General features: G+C 42.9%; 1 protein-coding gene and 1 pseudogene across 1 annotated transcript in view; both read left to right on the top strand.

The window, feature by feature from the left end:
- The window catches only part of LOC126252401 (phospholipase A1-like), a 440,511-nt gene that overhangs the window by 202,978 nt on the left and 210,854 nt on the right, over positions 1–26,679 (top strand). The window lies entirely within an intron of this gene.
- On the top strand, positions 11,282–11,399 carry LOC126253955 (5S ribosomal RNA; annotated as a pseudogene).

The following is a 26,679-nucleotide window of genomic DNA, read 5'->3' on the forward strand; positions in this document are numbered from 1 at the left end:
TTCATCTACATCCTCTTCCATTTCCATAATATTGTCCTCAAGTTCATCGTCCCTGTATAGACCCTCTATATACTCCTTCCACCTTTCTGCATCCTCATCCTCATCCGTAGATACAGTAAATCTGTCATCGACCCGACGATTGGATTCAACTTTACATTACAGAATGATTCCTAAGTGCCTCCAGGGTTACAAAGGTACCTAAAATTACACAGACACAGAACAATGGTACACATCCGTAGACAGTTCGTCATACGCGTCGTGACGTAGTTGCAGAGCTCATCACTAAGCGGCAGGCATGTCAGAACATATGCAGAGCGTCCCAGGAAATTTGCAACGAACTTCAAGGAGTTGTAGAGTATAGGAACCCGCTATCCAGAAACGTCATCCAACGACGCAACGGAGCATCGAAGTTATAGGCGCCGGCGGGTTGACATACATTTCCACAAAGTAAGGATTTATTTCGCTGCTGATAGTCCTGTGTGGCCGCAGTGTTGTCGCCTCGCTAGACAATGAGTGCTTTGGGAACTGGCTGGTAAATGCACATAATGCACATATTGGGGTAACGCCACGAGAAGTCCAATGTCAGAGAGGCGAGAAGAACGGCCCCGTGCACACGCGGAACGCGATTAATTAAATCCCTCTAACAAACACTAGCTGTCTCTCTGTTACCGTGGTATGTGGGCCAATGTTGGCTGTAGCATCGGCGTCACCTGACTTGCCTACGGTTTGTTCCCAGTGGCCTGTTCCAGGGCTCCATAGTTCTGCTTTGGCAGAAGTCGATAGGAGGCGCCGACTTCGAGCCGCTTATGGCTGCTACCAACTCTGACGATCTAGAAGTTCAATACCCGTTTACAATAGTCATTACGAAGAGATTACCAGTAAGCACATGAGCAGTGGCAGCAATGCGTGACAAAAGTGCGCATTTTTCTCCTGTACCGCCTTGTCCCCACTCGGCTGACGCGCTCTGGGACTGAGTGGGCTGGCTTTATTGCCTCAGCTTCCCGTACACCCCTGAGAATTTGTTCAGAACGTTGTGAACGAACTATTCGAGCTTACTTCTCATGCCGTGTGTATTACCATTACCATCATCTTGTACCTGTGCATCTCGTATATGCTCTGCTGGCATCATGGGTGTTGTATTAGCGTAGGCTTTCGAGGCTGGGGCCTGCTGTCAACACGTCCAAATTTTTATCATTGAATCGTGAGACACACATAATACCTGCTAGCATAGAGTAACGTGTAGCACTAGCTTGCGGGACTGGGAGATTAGCTGTACCCTGACTGAAACCACACATCCAATGGAGGGGCTGAGAATACAAGTAGTATACGTGACATTGCATATGAAAGTGATCAAAGTGCACATTTGGAGAGCCAAAGTGTGGATCTCTTCAGAGAAAGAAGACGTAATAGTGAATTCCTGCAGGGTGCTGCACTCTGTAATGCAAAAGTGTAAGTTGGAAGAAAATGTCTGGACTGCGTTAGAGTACAACTAGTAGAAGTGAAATGACGAATGAAAGGAGACTGGCTGCTATCTTAAACGAACCCTTAGGTATGTATTTTTTGAAAGTGCAGCGATGGTGTACCGTGTAAGAGTACTTAAAGAATTACTTAATGTGTGTTTAAATAGGTCCTATGTAAAACATTTGCCTGTCTGCAATGGTAGCTTGTCTTTGTGAATGAGCGTTCATACGACATGGACTGAGGAAATTCAGAAAAAAAATGAGAAAACTTTCTTTGAATTAAAGCCATGAGTTCCATAACAAGGACGACGTTGCTAAAGATACTGAAGGAAACAAAATACACTGGAAGAATATTAGATGGATCCAAATTATCAAAGAAACACCTCTAACAATGAGTTCCACTTATAAACTAAACCGTGGTCTTGAGGTTATAGATGAGAATTTTAGGACTCTCAATATGGGTCGCCCATCAATGCCCCTACTTCTGTCTTTATATGAAGATGCCATTAAAATAAAATTTAAGAAGAGGAAAAATCTTCAGGAGATGGAAAACTTCATCTCTCCCATTAATTATGAGTTCTATAACAATACATACCCGATTCCCAGACAACAGTAACCATGAATGGAAGAAGAAGGAGTGGAAAAAGAAGAGGACATGCTGAAAGAACGACACGAGCAAGACTGGGAAGCGCACAACATAATGGTGACTGTGAGAAGGAAATGAAAAGTGACTGTGATTAATCTATCGTACATGTTTGAGCCTCAGCAACATATTTTCCTCTTGGTGTTTTTATTTTGTTTGCTTTGATATATCAGTGTTGCATTATTACTCACATTTCCTTGTTCTATAATGAACATAAATTGTACTATATGTATCATAGGTGTTTTACCTAAAATCTTCAAATTAATGTACAGTAAATAAAATGTGTTTGCAATTGCATCTGTTTTACCCTAAAAAGTTTCAAGGCAGAATGGGTGTAAGTACACTGACTGAAAAAAATCACAACACCAAAAAGATAATGTAAAATAATTAAATTTCGGGAATATATTCGTCTAGGAAACAACTTACGCGATTACATTGCAGGATTAGAGGTTAATGAAGCGCGAGGTAATAGGCTGCAAATGTGAAATCCTGGTACATTAATAACAGGTGTAACCCTCAGAATGTTGAATACAGGCATGAAAACGGGCATGCATTGTGTTGTACAGATACCAAAAGTCAGTTTGTAGGACTGACTTCCAAGCTTGTTGCACTTTGTAGGTCAATACAGGGATGGTTAATGCTGTTTGTGTGTGGCACTGGAGTGATGTCCCATATGTGATCGATTGGTGACAGATCTAGTGATCGAGCAGAACAAGGCAACATGTTAACACTCTGTACGGCATGTTGGGTCACAATAGCAGCATGTCGGCGAGCGTTATCCTGTTGAAAAACACCTCCTGGATTGCTGTTAATGAATGGCAGCACATCAGATCCAATCACCAGATTGACGTACAGTTTTGCACTCAGGGTGCGTGGGATAACTACGAAATCGCACCCAGACCATAACTCCAGGTGTAGGTCCAGTGTGAATGCATGCTAAAGGGCGTCTGGCTCGGAGCTATCTTTGAAGTAACAGATCTGAAACAGCTTGTGTCACGGTGGTGCCAACTGCTGATCACACTGCTAGTGTAGATGCAGTATGATGCACCACGCGATGAACACGATGGTCTCCCCTCTTGCTAGTACGACGTGGTCATCTGAGTCCCAGTCTTCTTGCGACCATACATTCTCGTGAGCACCGCTGTCAGCAATCATGTACAGTGGCTGCATTCCTTGAAACCTTTCTGGGATATGGCAGAAGGAACATACATCTTCTCGTAGGCCTATTACACGACCTCTAGCAAACTCAGTGAGGCGCTGGTTATGGGGTCTTTGTCACCTTAAAGGCATCCTTCACTAATATCAACTCACCAAGTCCAGTCTCAAAGATAACTGGCGCTCACGACCGTTAAGCGTGTATTTAAAGCAAGCGTGATTTGCGTCTTCATAGTGGCGGTACTGGCGCCACTGTTATGAGACTGGCGCAAAATTTGACTAGACATCATCTTTCAGATATAGAAACACGCCTACCATCTTTGGTTTATGTCACACATCTCCCTCTTTGTGTTGCAGTCTTTTCACCGTCAGTGTATTTAATACACTCCTGGAAATTGAAATAAGAACACCGTGAATTCATTGTCCCAGGAAGGGGAAACTTTATTGACACATTCCTGGGGTCAGATGCAGCACATGATCACACTGACAGAACCACAGGCACATAGACACAGGCAACAGAGCATGCACAATGTCGGCACTGGTACAGTGTATATCCACCTTTCGCAGCAATGCAGGCTGCTATTCTCCCATGGAGACGATCGTAGAGATGCTGGATGTAGTCCTGTGGAACGGCTTGCCATGCCATTTCCACCTGGCGCCTCAGTTGGACCAGCGTTCGTGCTGGACGTGCAGACCGCGTGAGACGACGCTTAATCCAGTCCCAAACCTGCTCACTGGGGGACAGATCCGGAGATCTTGCTGGCCAGGGTAGTTGACTTACACCTTCTAGAGCACGTTGGGTGGCACGGGATACATGCGGACGTGCATTGTCCTGTTGGAACAGCAAGTTCCCTTGCCGGTCTAGGAATGGTAGAACGATGGGTTCGATGACGGTTTGGATGTACCGTGCACTATTCAGTGTCCCCTCGACGATCACCAGTGGTGTACGGCCAGTGTAGGAGATTGCTCCCCACACCATGATGCCGGGTGTTGGCCCTGTGTGCTTCGGTCGTATGCAGTCCTGATTGTGGCGCTCACCTGCACGGCGCCAAACACGCATACGACCATCATTGGCACCAAGGCAGAAGCGACTCTCATCGCTGAAGACGACACGTCTCCATTCGTCCCTCCATTCACGCCTGTCGCGACACCACTGGAGGCGGGCTGCACGATGTTGGGGCGTGAGCGGAAGACGGCCTAACGGTGTGCGGGACCGTAGCCCAGCTTCATGGAGACGGTTGCGAATGGTCCTCGCCGATACCCCAGGAGCAACAGTGTCCCTAATTTGCTGGGAAGTGGCGGTGCGGTCCCCTACGGCACTGCGTAGGATCCTACGGTCTTGGCGTGCATCCGTGCGTCGCTGCGGTCCGGTCCCAGGTCGACGGGCACGTGCACCTTCCGCCGACCACTGGCGACAACATCGATGTACTGTGGAGACCTCACGCCCCACGTGTTGAGCAATTCGGCGGTACGTCCACCCGGCCTCCCGCATGCCCACTATACGCCCTCGCTCAAAGTCCGTCAACTGCACATACGGTTCACGTCCACGCTGTCGCGGCATGCTACCAGTGTTAAAGACTGCGATGGAGCTCCGTATGCCACGGCAAACTGGCTGACACTGACGGCGGCGGTGCACAAATGCTGCGCAGCTAGCGCCATTCGACGGCCAACACCGCGGTTCCTGGTGTGTCCGCTGTGCCGTGCGTGTGATCATTGCTTGTACAGCCCTCTCGCAGTGTCCGGAGCAAGTATGGTGGGTCTGACACACCGGTGTCAATGTGTTCTTTTTTCCATTTCCAGGAGTGTAGAAACGATCGGTGTTTTAAGATTTAAGATGTTTCGCATCTAATATAGGTTTAGGGTGGTTATCATTAAATTTTCGATACTTGAAATGGACCTCATTAAAAACAAGTGGGCGTTGAAACATCGTGTTATGCTCATAAACTGGGGAGGTTTTGCGCATTTTTAGAAGCGCGTTACTAGCCAGCAGTTGTTGCAAAGCGCTTATATATACAAGAACTGCTCGAAAGTAACATGCTCCTAAAATTGCGTGAGACATCTCTTACTTATTTTATAAGCATAATCATTCAGAAAATTCATCCCAGCCGAAGACCCTATCACACTGAAAATTGTATTTACATATTGCTATGCGATAATTAGAAAATTTCGCAGCTTAGTGATAGCATGAAATTACAGTTTACCTTTACCACTGAAATTGAATTTTCCTATGTCGAACTTGCTCGTAGATGAACTCCGCTCACAGCTGATATAATTAAAATTTTTACCAGCTGTGAGCAGAGTTCTGCCTAACATCATGCCTTTCATCGGCTGAGGTTGCTCGGAGTATAAAACAGCTTGCTCGCAGTGGTTAGCTTGAACGGCCGTGATCAAAGCGATCGTGTTTTCATGTTGCCGCAGACTGATGATCATCGTTTTCTTGGACACTTTGCATATCACGAGGTTGTGGTTAGCTTCAGACACAAGTTAAAATTCTGGGCTACAAGACGCATCGTTTGCCGCAGTTCAGTCACTGGTCATTTAAAATCAACTCTTGACAGAGCATATCCCGTTTCCGTCGTACCACGCGACAGCCGCTTCCAACAATGCTCCGCGTTGCACATTGACGTGAGATGTATGCGAAGTTGCAATACTTTGTAAAAAAAAGTAACCTTATATAGGCCAAAGTTCTGAAGTCATCACCAGTTTCTTGGGCCTTGTTGCTATGGATTTGGCGATGTTAGTGTCGGAGGGTGGTGGATGCCCTTCCTGTCGCCACCCTGTACCCCATGGGACGAAATTAGTGTACCCAAGTTGTCTGCGTCTAGTCTAAGCCATGAAATAGTGCGAACGTTTTTTGAAATGTCTGCGAGTCGTGTAACTGCTGCGGGACATGAGGACCAGCGCAGTATTCAGCTAGTGGGACGTGGAAAACAGCCTATAAACTACATCCAGGCTGGCTGGCACACCGGCCCTCGTCGTTAATCCGCCAGGTGGATTCGATACGGGGCCCGAGTGCAGGAAGCAGCGCATTAGCGCCCTCGGCTAACCTGGCGGGTAAAAGTTCTGAAGTCAATAGTGACTACAGGGTGGCGCACGAAATGTGTTACCATTTTGTTTTTGAATATAAACTTTACTGTCAATACAATCTGAAAGGAACATATACTAAAATGAAGAGCCGTCCATGGAGATTTGTTCTAATTCATCACATGCTCAATATGTCCACGATTTTGTTTCCTTTATTCAAACGAACACTGAAGTCAGTGATTCCCCTACGGTACATGTCTTGCGTAGTTTCACTGCAAGCTTGAAGAATAAGTCTACTGAGCATTAAATCAAGTGGACGTTTCGGGAAAATTTTTTCCTTTAGGTACCCCCAAAGAAAAAGTCACATGGATTGAGGTCTGGACTATTGGGGGGCCAATTTTGTCCGTCATTGAAGCGACCTGGAAACCTCAGTGAAACGATCCGCATGTCGAAATGCTTGTGTAAAAACTCCAACACAGTCTTTGCAGTATGTGGCCTTGCTCCATCTTGCATGAGCCACTGCGTGTTGAAGGGCAAGGCAGTGGCAAGAAGCTGTGGAATGAAGCTATTGCGAAGCATGCTCAAATAACGCTCGCTGTTCACAGTTTCTTCAAAGAAAAAGGGTCCAATAAGTCCGTGACTGGAGATTACTGCCCACGCTGTAATCCTCGGAGCATAATGTTGTCGATCATGAAGCACTTGTGGGTTTTCAGTGGCCCAAAAGCGTACATATTGTTTGTTAACCACACCGTCTAAATGAAAATGCGCCTCGTCTGAAAACCAAACGTTGTTGAGAGTTTCTTCCCTGTCCTCCGCCCACTGAGCAAGTAGTAGTCTCTGCTGCTTGTGTTCTTCAGTGAGCTTCTGTGCACAGGTCATCTTGTATGGGTACATATGGAGGTCACTTTTAAGAATGCGTTGAACGGAGCGTCTGGATATTCCCAGTTGCACTGCTGCCTTTCTACACGATTTCCCGGTACTTATCTGTTAATGAATGGCAGCACATCAGATCCAATCACCAGATTGACGTACAGTTTTGCACTCAGGGTGCGTGGGATAACTACGAAATCGCACCCAGACCATAACTCCAGGTGTAGGTCCAGTGTGAATGCATGCTAAAGGGCGTCTGGCTCGGAGCTATCTTTGAAGTAACAGATCTGAAATAGCTTGTGTCACGGTGGTGCCAACTGCTGATCACACTGCTAGTGTAGATGCAGTATGATGCACCACGCGATGAACACGATGGTCTCCCCTCTTGCTAGTACGACGTGGTCATCTGAGTCCCAGTCTTCTTGCGACCATACATTCTCGTGAGCAACGCTGTCAGCAATCATGTACAGTGGCTGCATTCCTTGAAACCTTTCTGATATATGGCAGAAGTAACATACATCTTCTCGTAGGCCTATTACACGACCTCTAGCAAACTCAGTGAGGCGCTGGTTATGGGGTCTTTGTCACCTTAAAGGCATCCTTCACTAATATCAACTCACCAAGTCCAGTCTCAAAGATAACTGGCGCTCACGACCGTTAAGCGTGTATTTAAAGCAAGCGTGATTTGCGTCTTCATAGTGGCGGTACTGGCGCCACTGTTATGAGACTGGCGCAAAATTTGACTAGACATCATCTTTCAGATATAGAAACACGCCTACCATCTTTGGTTTATGTCACACATCTCCCTCTTTGTGTTGCAGTCTTTTCACCGTCAGTGTATTTAATACACTCCTGGAAATTGAAATAAGAACACCGTGAATTCATTGTCCCAGGAAGGGGAAACTTTATTGACACATTCCTGGGGTCAGATGCAGCACATGATCACACTGACAGAACCACAGGCACATAGACACAGGCAACAGAGCATGCACAATGTCGGCACTAGTACAGTGTATATCCACCTTTCGCAGCAATGCAGGCTGCTATTCTCCCATGGAGACGATCGTAGAGATGCTGGATGTAGTCCTGTGGAACGGCTTGCCATGCCATTTCCACCTGGCGCCTCAGTTGGACCAGCGTTCGTGCTGGACGTGCAGACCGCGTGAGACGACGCTTAATCCAGTCCCAAACCTGCTCACTGGGGGACAGATCCGGAGATCTTGCTGGCCAGGGTAGTTGACTTACACCTTCTAGAGCACGTTGGGTGGCACGGGATACATGCGGACGTGCATTGTCCTGTTGGAACAGCAAGTTCCCTTGCCGGTCTAGGAATGGTAGAACGATGGGTTCGATGACGGTTTGGATGTACCGTGCACTATTCAGTGTCCCCTCGACGATCACCAGTGGTGTACGGCCAGTGTAGGAGATTGCTCCCCACACCATGATGCCGGGTGTTGGCCCTGTGTGCTTCGGTCGTATGCAGTCCTGATTGTGGCGCTCACCTGCACGGCGCCAAACACGCATACGACCATCATTGGCACCAAGGCAGAAGCGACTCTCATCGCTGAAGACGACACGTCTCCATTCGTCCCTCCATTCACGCCTGTCGCGACACCACTGGAGGCGGGCTGCACGATGTTGGGGCGTGAGCGGAAGACGGCCTAACGGTGTGCGGGACCGTAGCCCAGCTTCATGGAGACGGTTGCGAATGGTCCTCGCCGATACCCCAGGAGCAACAGTGTCCCTAATTTGCTGGGAAGTGGCGGTGCGGTCCCCTACGGCACTGCGTAGGATCCTACGGTCTTGGCGTGCATCCGTGCGTCGCTGCGGTCCGGTCCCAGGTCGACGGGCACGTGCACCTTCCGCCGACCACTGGCGACAACATCGATGTACTGTGGAGACCTCACGCCCCACGTGTTGAGCAATTCGGCGGTACGTCCACCCGGCCTCCCGCATGCCCACTATACGCCCTCGCTCAAAGTCCGTCAACTGCACATACGGTTCACGTCCACGCTGTCGCGGCATGCTACCAGTGTTAAAGACTGCGATGGAGCTCCGTATGCCACGGCAAACTGGCTGACACTGACGGCGGCGGTGCACAAATGCTGCGCAGCTAGCGCCATTCGACGGCCAACACCGCGGTTCCTGGTGTGTCCGCTGTGCCGTTCGTGTGATCATTGCTTGTACAGCCCTCTCGCAGTGTCCGGAGCAAGTATGGTGGGTCTGACACACCGGTGTCAATGTGTTCTTTTTTCCATTTCCAGGAGTGTATGTTACATAAAATAATACAGGGTACTACAATCTGTAACCGTATCTACAACTATATAGACTAACTGACAAGCAGATAAAATTATTTGATGTGTCAATAACAGTTCACATAATTTATAAATGACTAGTTAACTGTGGTAGCCACTCACTCACTTGCTTAAGGAAGTGCTTTATCACTTGTACCCTCAGCCGTTCAATTGCTAAGTATGGGCCGGTGCACTGGCCAGCCTAACTGTGGTATTTAGGTGGTTTCCCACGCTCGTCTAGGCAATTGTTGGGCTGGCACAAGATTCGACCTCAGAGAGTACGATACTCAAACAGTCTAATTACGGTAGCACACGGAACAATGTTTTCACTATTCGTAGACAAATGGCAAACACCATTTCCCTCCCTTATGTTTATCTTGATGACTGTGGCGTCAGGAAGGCCATCGAGCCCCATGGTTAAATGACAAAAGAAAATTTTCCAAATCCTGAAAAAGTGGACCTTGTATAGGATGGGATAAACGCTTGTTAAAAGAATGAACGATACATGCATTGCTTTATACCATATCTGTACTTCACATATCTTCTGCTACTCTCCACAGAGTAAACAATTGTGATTTTTTGTTTGGAGGGCAGACTGTCTTGAGAAAAACTCAGTTTTTTTCTATTACTCACGTAGGTCTCTCTGAAGTTTCAGCAGCATCAGTTTGCTCTATTATCGTTCTGATAAACAGGAAACAATGTTCTTTACTGCTTGCACACAAATAAATTTGAGTTTTTGAGAAAGTATTTACAGATTTGAGAAACAGAAGAAGTTTTGTGTATGTATACTGTGATACCACATGTTGTGGTTTTCCTGACTCTTTTCAATTACACTTATTTTTCTATCCTAGTTTGTCAGCTGCAACCATATATAACTTAATGTAGAAATGTTATTTACTTCAAAATTTTACAGATGGGACTGTTGTGATTAGGCCTAACGTTCATTAATTCTATAATTATAATGATGCCTTAAGGAGCACGACTAAATACAAGTTTTTTCAGATTTATTTTACTTCACTGCAGTAGTCGCGCCATAGTCACAGTAAATTACAGGAAGTTTACATGACTAGTTACGGTGAAGCACGGTCACCATTATCAAATGCAAAAGTATGAAATAAGTCTGCTATTAATTATAAGAACCTGAAATACAAGTAACATCTAACCACAACACTTTCGTCATAGGAAACAATACTGTGAATTTATCATGTTAAACTGAATGTCGATATGCAGTAATGGCAAAGAAGCAACATCATTGCAATTGATCGCTGTGAAGTCTTTATCTATACGGAACATTAAAATGTTAACGTAGTATATTTTGGATTAGGATCAGGGTTGTCCAGCTACTTGCATAACGAACCTGACAAGTGAAAATCTTGTCTTATTAATCTTCGAAAATCTGCTGTTATTTTGAAACATACATCGTCCGAGCATGAGGTGAACCGTTAACTGAAGTATCAGAACGCACCTGCAAAAAATTAACAGTGGTCAATGTTTTAAAAATAGTAATAACACTATATGTATGTCTTCAGATACATAAATTGCCTTAGGTTACGTACAAAACAGTACCTTGATGAAGTTAATGAAATAACAACCTCCATGCATGAATAATGTATATTATTGTCTGTATATATTGTCTCCAAACCAACTGGTCAGCTATGAGATAAAAATCTGCCACCAGCATAATTTTATGTGGATAATTGTGTGTGTGGGCGATTGATAGGTGTGGGCGTGTTTATGGTTTGGTGTTGTCTGCTAGGGTTTTGGGTGAAGAAAACAGAAATCCACTGCAATAACTGTGCTTTCGTATATTATTTGTTTTCCTTGACTATGGATTTGGCAACGGCCTTACCGCAGTGGATACACTGGTTCCCGTCAGATCACCGAAGTTAAGCACTGTCGGGCGTGGCCGGTACTTGGATGGGTGACCATCCGGGCCGCCATGCACTGCTGCCATTTTTCGGGGTGCACTCAGCCTCGTGATGCCAATTGAGGAGCTACTCGATCGGACAGTAGCGGCTCCGGTCAAAGAAAACTATCATAATGACCGGGAGAGCGGTGTGCTCACCACATGCACCTCCTATCCGCATCCTCATTGAGGATGACACGGCGGTCGGATGGTCCCAGTGGGCCACTAGTGGCCTGAAGACGGAGAGCTCTTTTTTAAACTATGGATTTATGAATTTGGCGGTTTTATGGGGGATTATTGCTGCATTTGAGAATTTCAACTTGGCGTTGATGTCTGTTGGGCTGTTTCATGGCCATAATGTGTTCAGCAAATGTAGAATGACAGTCGTTACTGTTTAGAACTGTCCTGTGTTCTGTGTACTGTCAGCAGATAAATACACTTGATTCTAGGCAGTGGTCATGCGTAACTGACATGAAGTTTTTAGGTATTAGATTAAAAGTGTCTTTTTTTAACATATCAAAGTTTTTCTTATCTATCCTATACAAATTGATTTGCAGTCTTGGCTTATCAGTGGTAATACCAGACGCGTTTTTGTCACCATCAGTATAGATACCTCCATCAGTGACAGCCTAAATCCATCAAGTGAATATTTCCGTCTGGCGCAAACGTCATTTAATGTCTATATCTCGAGTAAATAAAATTCCCTCTTGACATCTGCGAAATAATTTTGAGTTTTCAATCTTCGACAATTTGTTTCACTTCTGTCGTCACGGCAACGTCTGTGGTGCGTCGGCGCGATCGGGGCCTGCTAATTGGCTTGGCTGCCGCGTGAACAGGAAGCCCTAATTAACACATGATACCGTGGAGGTTAGTGTCATCGCTGAAATCGCATCACTGGAGCAAAAAACACGGCACGCGCCAGGTTTATGCTCCACGTGCGAGCTTTTTATGGCTGTCTGGCCAAAAACAGTTTCAGGTGAACACACTGAGCCATGCAGTAATCGGAAGCTGCATTCTAAAATGTCGCGTCTGGCAAATGATGTCCCACCATCGGAAAGCTGTTTGTTTGAGCGTAAATTTCATTCGCAGTCGAATCGTGCGAATATTTTTGGTAGCTCGCTGGAAATTTTATTGTTAACTTCCATTTCACTAACAATGCAAGTTTTCGGTCAGAGCTTCCGTTGGACATTTGAACATTTTACACACTCATAGTGGTAATCAAGAGACGTCTCAACTGACAGAAAAATTGGCTATTTATATTGATGAGAATTTAAATAGAAAAAGGGACACATTGAAGCATTTAAATAACACAGTCCAACTGTATTTGAGTTTCCTCTAATTGTGACTCTTGGACAGAAAGACATCATTTAGTTGACGCGTACTGCTTGTGTGCGTTTGTAATGTCTGAAGTGATTATGTTTTTAGGTAACTAATATCCAAAGAAGAAAGTTTTTAATACACAAAGCCGTATCGTAAGAAAAATTACCCGCTGCTCAACCACTATGATCTTCAAGAGAACTGTTTAACGAGTTAGATATTTTAATTACAACACCATAATAACGGATTTTATTTTGAAACTCGTTGTAAATGCAGCTTCGAAGGAATATAGATGTTCATAACTATAACACCAATATAAAGCCTACCATTTTATTCCCATGAAAATGCGGGGCATCTGAAATGGCTGTTGTCTCCTGATCAATGATTTCTGAAATACTGTGTTAACAGAACGTTATGGTGACAGAAAAACGATACTGAATAAATGTTTATGAATACACTAAGCGCCGTGCACTTAACAAATCCTTCGCATTACCAGAATTTTTTATTTTCACCTAGCTACTTATGCTAACAATAAAAAAAATGGTTCCAATGGCTCGGAGCACAATGGGAGTTAACTTCTGCGGTCATCAGTACCCTAGAACGTAGAACTAGTTAAACCTAACTAAAGACATCACACACATCTATGCTCGAGGCAGGAGTCGAACCTGCGACCGTAGTGGTCGCGCGGTTCCAGACTGTAGCGCCTAGAACCGCTCGGCCACCCCGGCCAGCTGCTAACGATCTATCGTACAAGACCCCACATGACATTCTTAGATTATACTTGAGAATCATTGCATTGGCAATCGTACTATCTGAAGCGTTTTGTTATATGATCAATAATTATTCATTTTTAATGATTCCTGCGTTCGATTCCTGGAAGCACAGAGTAAGTTCTACAATTTTAGGTAGACTAGGATTTTACTTTTATGCTTTTCCCTTTAACACTTTAAATATTTCAACACATCTGCTATGCACTTCTTCCTTGAAATTGTTCCAGTAATATAATTTTTCAACTATAATCGTTTTGCAGGGAAGAGAGTACAGAGAAGAGGGGAGTACTACGTGTGGAGAAGAGTTGAAGACCTAGAAATCGAAGGATCAAGGAGAAGAGAAAGACCAGAACTGAGATGGAAAGACAAGGTAGCAGGGGAGCTACGGGAGAAAGGATGGCTCAGAGAAGAAGCACCTGGATAGGCATTTATTGAGGAGAAGGATCCAGCAAAGCAACACCGACCACACATGACGTGGGAAAAGGCTGAGAGGACAATGACGATGATGAATCGTTTTGACAGTACAGTGTTCATCGAACAGTTGCGCACTATCACTTTTTACACTGCTTACTTTTTGAATCAGTGGTATACTTGATTCTACGTAACTTCAATATAATTTGTTTTTCAAACTGGTCCAACAAAATGAATTATAATTTGAAAACTGCTTTCCCCATGAAACCATATATTAAGTGTTACATTATAGAATGAATGGACATAGGAATAAAACATACTCTGAGAAGCTTCATAACCGTCATACTATTGATTCAGCATAGATTTAACTTTAAAGATCACAAAATTGTTTCCTTTCCTGTTTTTTATCTTTGTTATGAGTAATTAATAACAAGGTGTTGCCTCTGAAGGACAGGTATTCCGCTTTTAAATTTCTCAACTACTCGTTCCAGAAAGACTGACTATAACGAAATCACAACTGTAATTAAAATTTCTCAATGTTGAAATCGACTTGCAAAGTTAAAGGACAACCTGTTTCAAAGTGGAAAAAAATGATTTTAGAGCAGGGTATAAATTCTAAATTCTTTCAACAGCAGAAAGCAATGTCAGTCATCTTGTGCTGCTGTAAGCAGAGAATTGAAAGTTACTGACATTTGCAAAATCACAAAACTCTTTCAGTTTTTTCACCCGTACAATACAAACATAAGAATACTTGTAAGTTTTACGAATGGTATTCTCTATATCAGGTGGCAGCTTCCCGACGCCTATTTTCACAATATTGTGGATGATATGTGCCATGTAACTCGTACCTATAAGATAGTTCCTACCAAGGGTTTACCGAGCGAGGTGGCGCATTCGGGAGGCTGACGCTTCAAACCCGCGTCCGGTAGTCCAGATTTAGGTTTTCCATGATTTCCCTAAATCGCTTCAGGCAAATGCCGTTATGGTTCCATTGAACGGGCACAGCCGATTTCCTTCCCGTCCTTCCCTAATCCGAACTTGTGCTCTGTCTCTAGCGATCTCGTTGTCGGCGGGACGTTAAACGCTACTCTCCTCCTCCCCCACCAAGGGTTACTTGTAGTTTATCAAAAACATATTCTCTATCACTTCTGTTTATTCCACCAAACATAATGTTGATACTGTCAGCAGATAAACACACTTGATTCTAGGCAGTGGTCATGCGGAACTGACATCAAGTTTTTAGATATTAGATTCCAATATCTTTTGATGCACCCTGTTTCTGAAATGGAATACTTTACTAATACTAGAAGAAACTTCGTTGATTTGCGATTACTGGTATAAATCGGCAAACTTACAAAGCCTACATGGTCAAGATCTTACTAAAGAAGTTTTTTGCATGAAGGAATTATTAATACGTTATTAAAAACGGCTTCAGCTTTTGTGCAGTCCTTGGAACTGTAGCTATGGTTACGACACAGGCTATGGTATGCAAAAGTTCCCTCGGCTGCACAAAATGTAGCCTCATTTCCTGGAATCCCACAAATTAAGCTTTTACTATTTACCCATTTTATCTTGATAAAAAACAGAACTCATAACTGCAACGTGTGTTGTTCTCACTGTATTGCACCGAGTTTAAAGAAAAGTCTCATAGCATTTACGATGAATTACCAGGTTATCCTCAGCGATAATGTTGTATGTTTCGCTATCACAGTTAATGTAAAAGCTGTGATTATCTGAATATCGAGGATTTGACTTCATTATAGCCCTTTAATACAGTATGTATATGCCGGGGATGTTTTACATTTTTAAACCATTTTTCGTAGGACCAACATAAGCAGAATTTCTTAAGACGTTTGAAACAAACTTACCCACCATTATTTTGGTGAAGAAGTCATTGATTTTAAAAGTTGTTGCAACAGCAGTAGAAGAAACCAGCTTATATTTGTTTGATTTGTCGTGGTGAACAATATCAGAGTTCCCACAACATGCAGTCGAAAATGTGGTATTGCACATTTTGCAGTGAACTTCATAAACAAGTTCTGCCTCATCGAGAAAAGCAAATTTCGCCTGTAAGTTAGAAGAAATGCTGCATTTGCATTTAGGCATAATAACTTAGTTAATGCAAATAACGACACACCACGTCAAATGCCAAAGCTAGATTAAGCAAACGTCGTGTGTCTTCATTGTTCACAGATTGCACTACACGAGGACAATAAGGAAGATAAGCGTCCATCCAGCCTTTCCCACAGCAATAAATTGCAGAAATAATTCGGTTTTTAAAATAGAAAAACGGTGTCAAGAAAATATGAGACCCATTTGCATCCCAACACAAATTCTGGGAAAGCGGGACGAAAAAAGGGACTGTTCTATTTTTTACGAGACGAATGATAGGAAATTATCTCTATTACTATTCATTACATCGAGATTAGTTCAAAATGTGATGAATAATGCTGCTGCCTAGATATATCTTAATATAAAAGGAAAACCATAATTTACAACAAAACTAAAATGTTCCTTCTGGATATTTTCCTAAATTTCATATAAGAGTCGTTTTCAAAACTAGTATCTCAAGTAAAACAAGATATTTCTGTTATTAGACTACATATTTTTTCGCTGTTACAAGTAGGCTGGTGAGGACAAATGGTATACATTTTTGTTTACATTCCTTTCAGTGTCGTAGACTTGTGTTAAATCAAGACGTAACTCGAGTTTTGAAGAACTACCTTTGTTGTCATAAATAGGCGCTGAAGGACGGAAAACCATTACGAAGAGAGAACGGCTATCTAATAGAAATGAAACGATAGAATGGCATAAAAATACAGTGGCATAAAAATACTGTTGTGAACAGACAGTTCGTGTGTAGCGTATTGTATACAGACAAGGGAGCACGAATGGTCACAGGTTTGTTTGACCTGTGGGAGAATGTTAGAGTGATGTTGGAGAAACTGAACTGGCAGACTCTTGAAAATAGATGTAAAATACCTCGAGAAAGTCCAGTATTAAAGTTTCAGGAAACGACTTTAAATGATGACTCTGGGAATATACTACACGCCCTACGTTTCGCTTACATAGGGATCGCGAGGACAAGATTAGAAAAATTTACTGCACGCAGAGAGGGATTCAATCAATCATTTCCCCACTCTACATATGTGAATGGTATGGGAAGAAACCCTAATAACTGGTACAATGGAACGCGCCCTCTGCACTTTACGGTGGTTTGCAGAGTATGGATGTAGATACAATGTAGTGTTTATTTTATCTTAATGTGAGGTCTGTAAAATTTTAGTTATACATGCGATGCACATAGACAATGTCGTGCTTTGCCATGTTGGTTTTACAAGTACTTGACTATGACAAATAGTCGAAATTAGCTATTCTCACAATTAAATAAAAATCACGTTGCAGCCTACTTAGAACCATATTTACCTTTATTAAATGTAAAAAGAGACGAAACTGACTGTTTTCGGTGACATAAACTACAACTTATACGTAAAGAACATATAAGTAATAGCAGCTTACTCCGCTCAAAACAATATATATATATATATATATATATATATATATATATATATATATATATATATATCATGCGTGAGAAGCATGTATATCTGCTGCTGTACGTGCGCAACTGGTTAATATCGCAAGCCGGGAATTTTATGGGACAGCCATTCAGTGAAGCCTTGTATCACAGTGGGACAACTGTCTCAACAGCCAGGATCGATACTTCTAACACACAGGTACTGGTTTCTCTAATTATGCCTCTGGCTCGTTTTTTTTGAACGCCCCTTATGCCTTCCAGGTTTTCTTAGCAAACTTAAGACAAATTTGATGTAGTATTTTAGTTATTACCGACTTACAAGGAGCGAAAGGCTATTTACAATTTGTACAGAAACCAGATGGCAGTTATAAGAGTCGAGGGGCATGAAAGGGAAGCAGTGGTTGGGAAAGGAGTGAGACAGGGTTGTAGCCTCTCCCCGATGTTATTCAATCTGTATATTGAGCAAGCAGTAAAGGAAACAAAAGAAAAATTCGGAGTAGGTATTAAAATTCATGGAGAAGAAGTAAAAACTTTGAGGTTCGCCGATGACATTGTAATTCTGTCAGAGACAGCAAAGGACTTGGAAGAGCAGTTGAACGGAATGGACAGTGTCTTGAAAGGAGGATATAAGATGAACATCAACAAAAGCAAAACGAGGATAATGGAATGTAGTCAAATTAAATCGGGTGATGCTGAGGGGATTAGATTAGGAAATGAGTCACTTAAAGTAGTAAAGGAGTTTTGCTATTTAGGGAGTAAAATAACTGATGATGGTCGAAGTAGAGAGGATATAAAATGTAGACTGGCAATGGCAAGGAAATCGTTTCTGAAGAAGAGAAATTTGTTAACATTGAGTATAGATTTAAGTGTCAGGAAGTCGTTTCTGAAAGTATTTGTATGGAGTGTAGCCATGTATGGAAGTGAAACATGGACGATAACCAGTTTGGACAAGAAGAGAATAGAAGCTTTCGAAATGTGGTGCTACAGGATAATGCTTAAGATTAGATGGGTAGATGACGTAACTAATGAGGAGGTATTGAATAGGATTGGGGAGAAGAGAAGTTTGTGGCACAACTTGACTAGAAGAAGGGATCGGTTGGTAGGACATGTTTTGAGGCATCAAGGGATCACAAATTTAGCATTGGAGGGCAGCGTGGAGGGTAAAAATCGTAGAGGGAGACCAAGAGATCAATACACTAAGCAGATTCAGAAGGATGTAGGTGCAGTAGGTACTGGGAGATGAAGAAGCTTGCACAGGATAGAGTAGCATGGAGAGCTGCATCAAACCAGTCTCAGGACTGAAGACCACAACAACAACAACCGACTTTTATTGCGCTATTGCCCTTTTGTAAAAAAAAAAAATGTTATAAGTCAATATAAAAGACACTAATCGCACTTACGTGATGTTGTTGTTGTGGTCTTCTCCCCAATCCTATTCAATACCTCCTCATTATTTATGTGATCTACCCATCTAATCTTCAGGATTCTTCTGTAGCACCACATTTCGAAAGTTTCTATTCTCTTCTTGTCCAAACTAGTTATCGTCCATGTTTCACTTCCATACATGGCTAAACTCCATACAAATACTTTCAGAAACGACTTCCTGACGCTTAAGTCTATACTCGACGTTAAAAAATTTCTCTTCTTCAGAAACGATTTCCTTGCTATTGCCAGTCTACATTTTATATCCTCTCTACTTCGAACATCATCAGTTATTTTACTCCCTAAATAGCAAAACTCCTTTACTACTTTAAGTGTCTCATTTCCTAATCTAATTCCTCAGCATCACCCGATTTAATTTGACTACATTCCATTATCCTCGTTTTGCTTTTGTTGATGTTCATCTTATATCCTCCTTTCAAGACACTGTCCATTCCGTTCAACTGCTCTTCCAAGTCCTTTGCTGTCTCTGACAGAATTACAATGTCATCGGCGAACCTCAAAGTTTTTATTTCTTCTCCATGGATTTTAATATCTACTCCGAATTTTTCTTTTGCTTCCTTTACTGCTTGCTGAATATACAGATTGAATAACATCGGGGAGAGGCTACAACCCTGTCTCACTCCTTTCCCAACCACTGCTACCCTTTCATGCCCCTCGACTCTTATAACTGCCATCTGGTTTCTGTACAAATTGTAAATAGCCTTTCGCTCCCTGTATTTTACCCCTGCCACCTTTAGAATTTGAAAGAGAGTATTCCCGTCAACATTGTCAAAAGCTTTCTCTCAGTCTTCAAATGCTAGAAACGTAGGTTTGCCTTTCCGTAACCTTTCTTCTAAGATAAGTCGTAAGGTTAGTATTGCCTCACGTGTTCCTACATTTCTGCGGAATCCAAACTGATCTTCCCCAAGGTCTGCTTCTACCAGTTTTTCCATTCGTCTGTAAAGAATTCGCGTTAGTATTTTGCAGCTGTGACTTATTAAACTGATAGTTCGGTAATTTTCACATCTGTCAACACCTGCTTTCTTTGGGATTGGAATTATTATATTCTTCTTGAAGTCTGTGGGTATTTCGCCTGTCTCATACATCTTGCTCACCAGATGGTAGAGTTTTGTCATGACTGGCTCTCCCAAGGCCATCAGTACTTCTAATGAAATGTTGTCTACTCCCGGGGCCTTGTTTCGACTCAGGTCTTTCAGTGCTCTGTCAAACTCTTCACGCAGTATCTTATCTCCCATTTCGTCTTCATCTACATCCTCTTCCATTTCCATAATATTGTCCTCAAGCACATCGCCCTTGTATAAACCCTCTATATACCCCTTCCATCTTTCTGCCTTCCCTTCTTTGCTTAGAACTGGTGGTTCTCTTCTCTCCAAAGGTCTCTTTAATTTTCCTGTAGGCAGTATCTATCTTACCCCTAGTGAGACAAGCCTCTACATCATTACATATGTCCTCTAGCCATCCCTGCTTAGCCATTTTGCACTTCCTGTCGATATCATTTTTGAGACGTTTGTATTCCTTTTTGCCTGCTTCATTTACTGCATTTTTATATTTTCTCCTTTCATCAATTAAATTCAATATTTCTTCCGTTACCCAAGGATTTCTATTAGCCCTCGTCTTTTTACCTACTTGATCGTCTGCTGCCTTCACTACTTCATCCCTCAGAGCTACCCATTCTTCTTCTACTGTATTTCTTTCCCCCATTCCTGTCAATTGTTCCCTTATGCTCTCCCTGAAACTCTCTACAACCTCTGGTTCTTTCAGTTTATCCAGGTCCCAACTCCTTAAATTCCCACCTTTTTGCAGTTTCTTCAGTTTCAATCTGCAGTTCATAACCAATAGATTGTGGTCAGAATCCACATCTGCCCCTGGAAATGTCTTACAATTTAAAACCTGGTTCCTAAATCTCTGTCTTACCATTATATAATCTATCTGATACCTTTTAGTATCTCCAGGATTCTTCCAGGTATACAACATTCTTTTATGATTCTTGAACCAGGTGTTAGCTATGATTAAGTCATGCTCTGTGCAAAATTCTACAGGGCGGCTTCCTCTTTCATTTCTTCCCCCCAGTCCATATTCTCCTACTATGTTTCCTTCTCTCCCTTTTCCTACTACCGAATTCCAGTCACCCAAGACTATTAAATTTTCGTCTCCCTTCACTATCTGAATAATTTCTTCTATTTCGTCATAAATTTCTTCAATTTCTTCATCATCTGCAGAGCTAGTTGGCATATAAACTTGCACTACTGTAGTAGGCGTGTGCTTCGTGTTTATCTTGGCCACAATAATGCGTTCACTATGTTGTCTGTAGTAGCTTACCCGCATTCCTATCTTTTTATTCATTATTAAACCTACTCCTGCATTACCCCTATTTGACTTTGTATTTATGACCCTGTATTCACCTGACTAAAAGTCTTGTTCCTCCTGCCACCGAACTTCACTAATTCCCACTACATCTAACTTTAACCTATCCATTTCCCTTTTTAAATTTTCTAACCTACCTGCCCGATTAAGGGATCTGACATTCCACGCTCCGATCCGTAGAACGCCAGTTTTCTTTCTCCTGATAACGACAGTCTCTTCAGTAGTCCCCGCCCTGAGATCCGAATGGGGGACTATTTTACCTCCGTAAGATTTTACCCAAGAGGACGCCATCATCATTTAATCATACAGTAAAGCTACATGACCTCGGGAAAAATTACGGCTGTAGTTTCCCCTTGCTTTCAGCCGTTCGCAGTACCAGCACAGCAAGGCCGTTTTGGTTAATGTTACAAGGCCAGATCAGTCCATCATGTAGACTCTTGCCCCTGCAACTACTGAAAAGGCTGCTGCCCCTCTACAGGAACCACATGTTTGTCTGGCCTCTCAACAGATACCCCTCCGTTGTGGTTGCACCTAAGGTACGGCCATCTGTATCGCTGAGGCACGCAAGCCTCCCCACCAACGGCAAGGTCCATGGTTCATGGGGGGACTTACCTGATAACGTATTCAAAAGTGCCGCTCAGTGACCGCTTGGAGCGCTGCTGTCGCAGTGTGCAACAGAAATGAGCAAGAGTGTCGTGACTGTATGTGTTAGAGCCACTGCACAAGGAGCCACTGAGAAGCGCTTCTCGGTGGCGCTTCCTCTGGCGAACCACTGCTTTATATGGCGTCCTCCCTGCGTGCAGAGCCACCGGGCTTCTGTGGCACTCAGTGACGGAGTAACGTCACCGGTGACGCGGAAAAGCCATTTGGCCACCGCCAGCGGAACATTGCTTCCAATAGCGGTCTTTACACGACGCCACTGACCAACCGGCCACGTGGCGGGTAACGCCGCATGTTTGCAGTCGCTCTCCAGGTATTGGGATTGCTGCTCACTGTTATTAGGTAGTAGGGTCGTGTAGGTCATACTGTTGGTTAGTGATGGATGTCAATACAGAAGATTTCATGGCACTGCATGTTGCGCATCTTGAATCGACGGTGCAAGTATCTTCTAGGTTTAGCGCCACCATTCGAGAAAATACCAGACTTCTCCAATTGTACGGGACTGGAACTATTAAAGCAGCGCCACGTGGAAGAATTGGGCAGTTCCCATCTGAATAGTGATCTAATAGGACGACTCTTTCTAAACGTAATACGAGCAGTGAATGCAAGTAAGTAATATTTTAAGTGTATATAGGGCGTGAACCGCATAGTGATGCCTGATTCAATGACATGAATGTTATTGGCGACTGTTTCCGTGTAATAAAATTATCATAGCTTACGAAAATGCCTAAGGATGGAAAGAGAAGTGTCACTTTTCGGATGATTACATGAAAGAGTTGTCTTTTGTCAAGAATGGACGTACGTATGAGGATACATTATGAGAGATTTGTAGCTGTCTTACCTCAGTAACTCACGGAGATAAAGCAGATGTGAGGAATCACATTTCTACGAAGAATCATACACGCAGATTCGCGATCTCACCGACATCAAACCCTATTTCTACATTTATGATTAAAGACGGTACACAGGAAGAATTACTCGTTGCTTCTGCAGAACTGACAACAGCTTATAAAGTTACCAAGCATCATCAGTCCTTCTATTCTCCTGACTGTGCAGTAAAACCGAACGCCGCACTGTATCCTGACTCCAAAGTCGCCGCCAAGCAGTCTACAGCCAGTGCAAAAGCCACAGTGATTGTTGAAAATGTTCTCGCCTCACACTCCGTGTCAGAATGCATACAACAACTGCAAGAAGTTTCATTTTGCGGCATAGGCACAAGGCCTAAAAGATGTTTATTTTAGTTGTTTAGCACTTTACTGAAACTGACGGAATCCAGCAGAAGCTGTTGAAGTTTGATTTGCTGAATAACGAAACATCTGAGTGAACTGCCAAGTTTTATCTAGACACTCGAAGACAACTGCAGATTCCTTTACACACATTAATCGAGTTTTGTGGAGACAATAGCATTACCAACTTCGGAGGGCTTCATCGACGCGGCCAGCGTAATGTGTTTCACCAAATTAAACAAGAACTAGGGAAAAATGTTGAAGGAATTGGATGCCCTGCCCATATTCTCCACAATACTACTTCAAACGCTGCTAGAGTATTAACTGTCGACTGTGAAATAATTGTCATGACATTTTTTAAATTTTGCAATACACACTTTAAGCACAGGGAACCTGAAAGAGTTCTGTTTGTATGTTCATGTCGATCGTCAGCCTTTCTGTCTCACTCAAAACAAAGATGGCTGTTATTAATGCCCGCATTTGGAGAATTCTTAAGCTCTGGATCCCATTAAAATAATTTTTTGAAGCGGAAGAATGTCACCTGAAATAGTTTCAGATTCCTTAGAAGTCCTATCAGTGAAGTTTACTTTATGTTTCTGCACTCATACTTGGGTCTGTTTGAAAAAAAATAATATAAAAATCGTGGAAAAGCACAAAGTCTCGATAATTGAAATAAGAAATATACTAATCTATACTCAAAGACCTCTGAATGAAAGGAAGACTGACAATTTTATTGGCATGAAAATTAAGATGAATTTGAACAAATTAAGTATCACCACCTTAACCAAGGAATAATTAATTAGACTTTGAAATATGAGGAAGAGACAATGGCTTTCTATGCCATACCATTTGGTTACTTAGCGAAATGGGCTATTTCTTTTAATGCTCAATAAATATCCAGTATTGAATTGGATGACGCTATCTGAAATCCCCGGACTGGGTGATGATTGAAAACACTATTATATACCTGACTAAAAATGGTGTGAAGATTTTAGGTGACAGTTGTTTCCAGGAAAATATGTATCTGAAGTGCTTTTGAGGAACTAAACGTGACTTGGATGAATGGAAGTCTAAACACTCCGCGGAAGAAAACTGGATTTACTTTCGTAAGGATACAGAAAATCTTGAACGCAAGTGCCAACTGCTAAAATTATGCGTGTATTTGCTTTCCATTCCTGCACACAACGCCACTGTGGAAAAGAGTATATTCGTCGGTACCATCCCAGGGGACTGATGAAACAAATCGACTGCTGCCAGGGACTGTGTAATCAGTGTTCCAGTACCAGTTTTACTGCAAACTTACTTTCATGGAGTTTTATAAATACGCAGAAGGAAAAATGAAGCTGAAAAAGGTGAAATCTTCCGAAAAATATGGTCTACCAATTACTTCTGCCACACAGGTCCCATTTAATTGTGTTCTAAATAAAAAGTTACTATATTAAATAAATTTTTTACTCAGTTCAACACCACCATCTCAGAGTGCACCGACGAGGTCCCAGCTAGTGATGGCAAACCTAGGTCTGTTGACATATCATATAACCCAAAAATGTTAAGTGTGCCCTCAAATATGTATCTGCCTCGATCACGAACAAAATTGCTTAAGACACAGCGAGTTTTAATAAAATCTTCGGCAAATTCTGGAGATACATTCGAAGGCCGATCAAATATACTGTACTCTTTAGCAAGAATGGCAACAGTACATTCGACACATGTCTCTGTCCTACAGAGACCATATCTAAAAACTCTTTGAAAAGAAATGTGTCCCTAAAGGCAGTAATAAATATGACATACCGAAACCTTAACCAATAATCACAGATGATTGCATGATGAATGTAATGACAGCCTACATACATCCGCCTGTTTTGAAGAAATTTCTTCGTCAGTTAACTTTTTACGGGGCAATGAATTCTTGCATACAGATCAATTTGGCGATCTTTTATTTGCTCCAATTTCAGTGACCGTGAGTCTGTGGGAATCACACATAGCCAGCAATATGGAGAAAAGTTTTTTTTATGTTGTAATAAAGCGACCCACAGTCATCTGGCTTGATGACACGTGTCTGTTTACCTTCTGTGCCCAACACGCGGTTCGGTAAATCGGCTGCCTTTTTAGTAAACCTTTAACTGTTGTTCCTTCGAGGAGTGGTGAAACCCAGGATTTACTTTTAAACTGCCTCTCTTTGATTTCCTCATTCAGTAGGATAAGTAACAGAGAGGCATCTTGCTGTCGTCGGACTCCATAACGGAACCGAAACGCGACTTCACGGCCGCAGCGCCAGATCAAAGCTGCGCAGCATGACGACAAAAGAGTCGCTTCTCATTCCAGTAAGGCAGCGACGCGTCCGCAGCCGCGCGAGAAGGCTCTGAGAGCTGCAGTGAAACGCTTCCCGGTGGTCGCGTGTGAGGGGGCCTCACGCCGTCCTCACACGGGACAAGGCAGCTAACGTTGACGTTGACGTGGACGTGGACGCTTACGGAACATCCGACCTCACGAGATACAGTGTTGTCAGCACATGGGACGAGTTGTTTAACGTGATTTGCGCGCTCAGCGCTCTCCAGTGGCCGTTGTCGGATTTGTTCGGCTCGAAAACCACAGTTTCATTACGAAAACAGACACGCGTAAAACAGTTGCATTAACTCGTTAGCGATTGTCAAAGAAGAGCGGAGGAAATTGAGAAGAAGATTCAAGACTTGTCGATGAACTGAACAGTGAATTGGTGGTAGAGGAACAGTACGTAATGCTGAATGAATTTTCACTCTGCAGCGTAGTGTGCGCTGATATGAAACTTCCTGGCAGATTAAAACTGTGTGCCGGACCGAGGCTCGAACTCGGGACCTTTGCAGTTCGCGGGCAAGTGCTCTACTAGAGTTTCGATCCGGCACACAGTTTTAATCTGCCAGGAAGTTTCAGTACGTAATGCTTTACAAGGATGTGAGATACATACTAGTAGATTTTTTCGTTAACTTAATTGAATTTGCAAACCTTTTTCCGTTTTAACCTGAATAAAGTTAATGTATAGCGTCTAATGTCAGTTTGCGCATGCATAATACAGATAATCTCGATACTGAATTGACTACCGACACTTTGAAATAATGTACTTCATCCTATAGATTTCAAGATCCAGATTCGTTTCGTAATTTCATGCGAATGGAAAAGCAGAATTCTTTCGGAGCTGCTCACCCTCATTGAAAAAAAAATTACTAGCAAGATACAAATATGACACAAACCCAGAGATAGGTACAGATATCTTGCAGCAAGTTTCATAATAGCAAAACTTTCCAGTAAGTAACCTTTGTTTACTTTGAGACAGACTGGCAGTCATGATGAGATATCTGTTCTGACAACTTACATTCCCCGTAGATGGGTAACATTTCTACCTTCTTTTCATTGGTGTACATTCTATTCACAGAACTCTTCAACTGACGATGGTTGCCGCAATCACGGGTGTGGATTCTACTTATGTTTACATTTGTCGCCGGCCGGAGTGACCGAGCGGCTCTAGGCGCTACAGTCTGGAACGGCGCGACCGTAACGGTCGCAGGTTCGAATCCTGCCTTGGGCATGGATGAGCGTGATGTCCTTAGGTTAGTTACGTTTA

The sequence above is a fragment of the Schistocerca nitens genome, chromosome 4, assembly GCF_023898315.1.
Source record: "Schistocerca nitens isolate TAMUIC-IGC-003100 chromosome 4, iqSchNite1.1, whole genome shotgun sequence".
NCBI lineage: Eukaryota > Metazoa > Arthropoda > Insecta > Orthoptera > Acrididae > Schistocerca > Schistocerca nitens.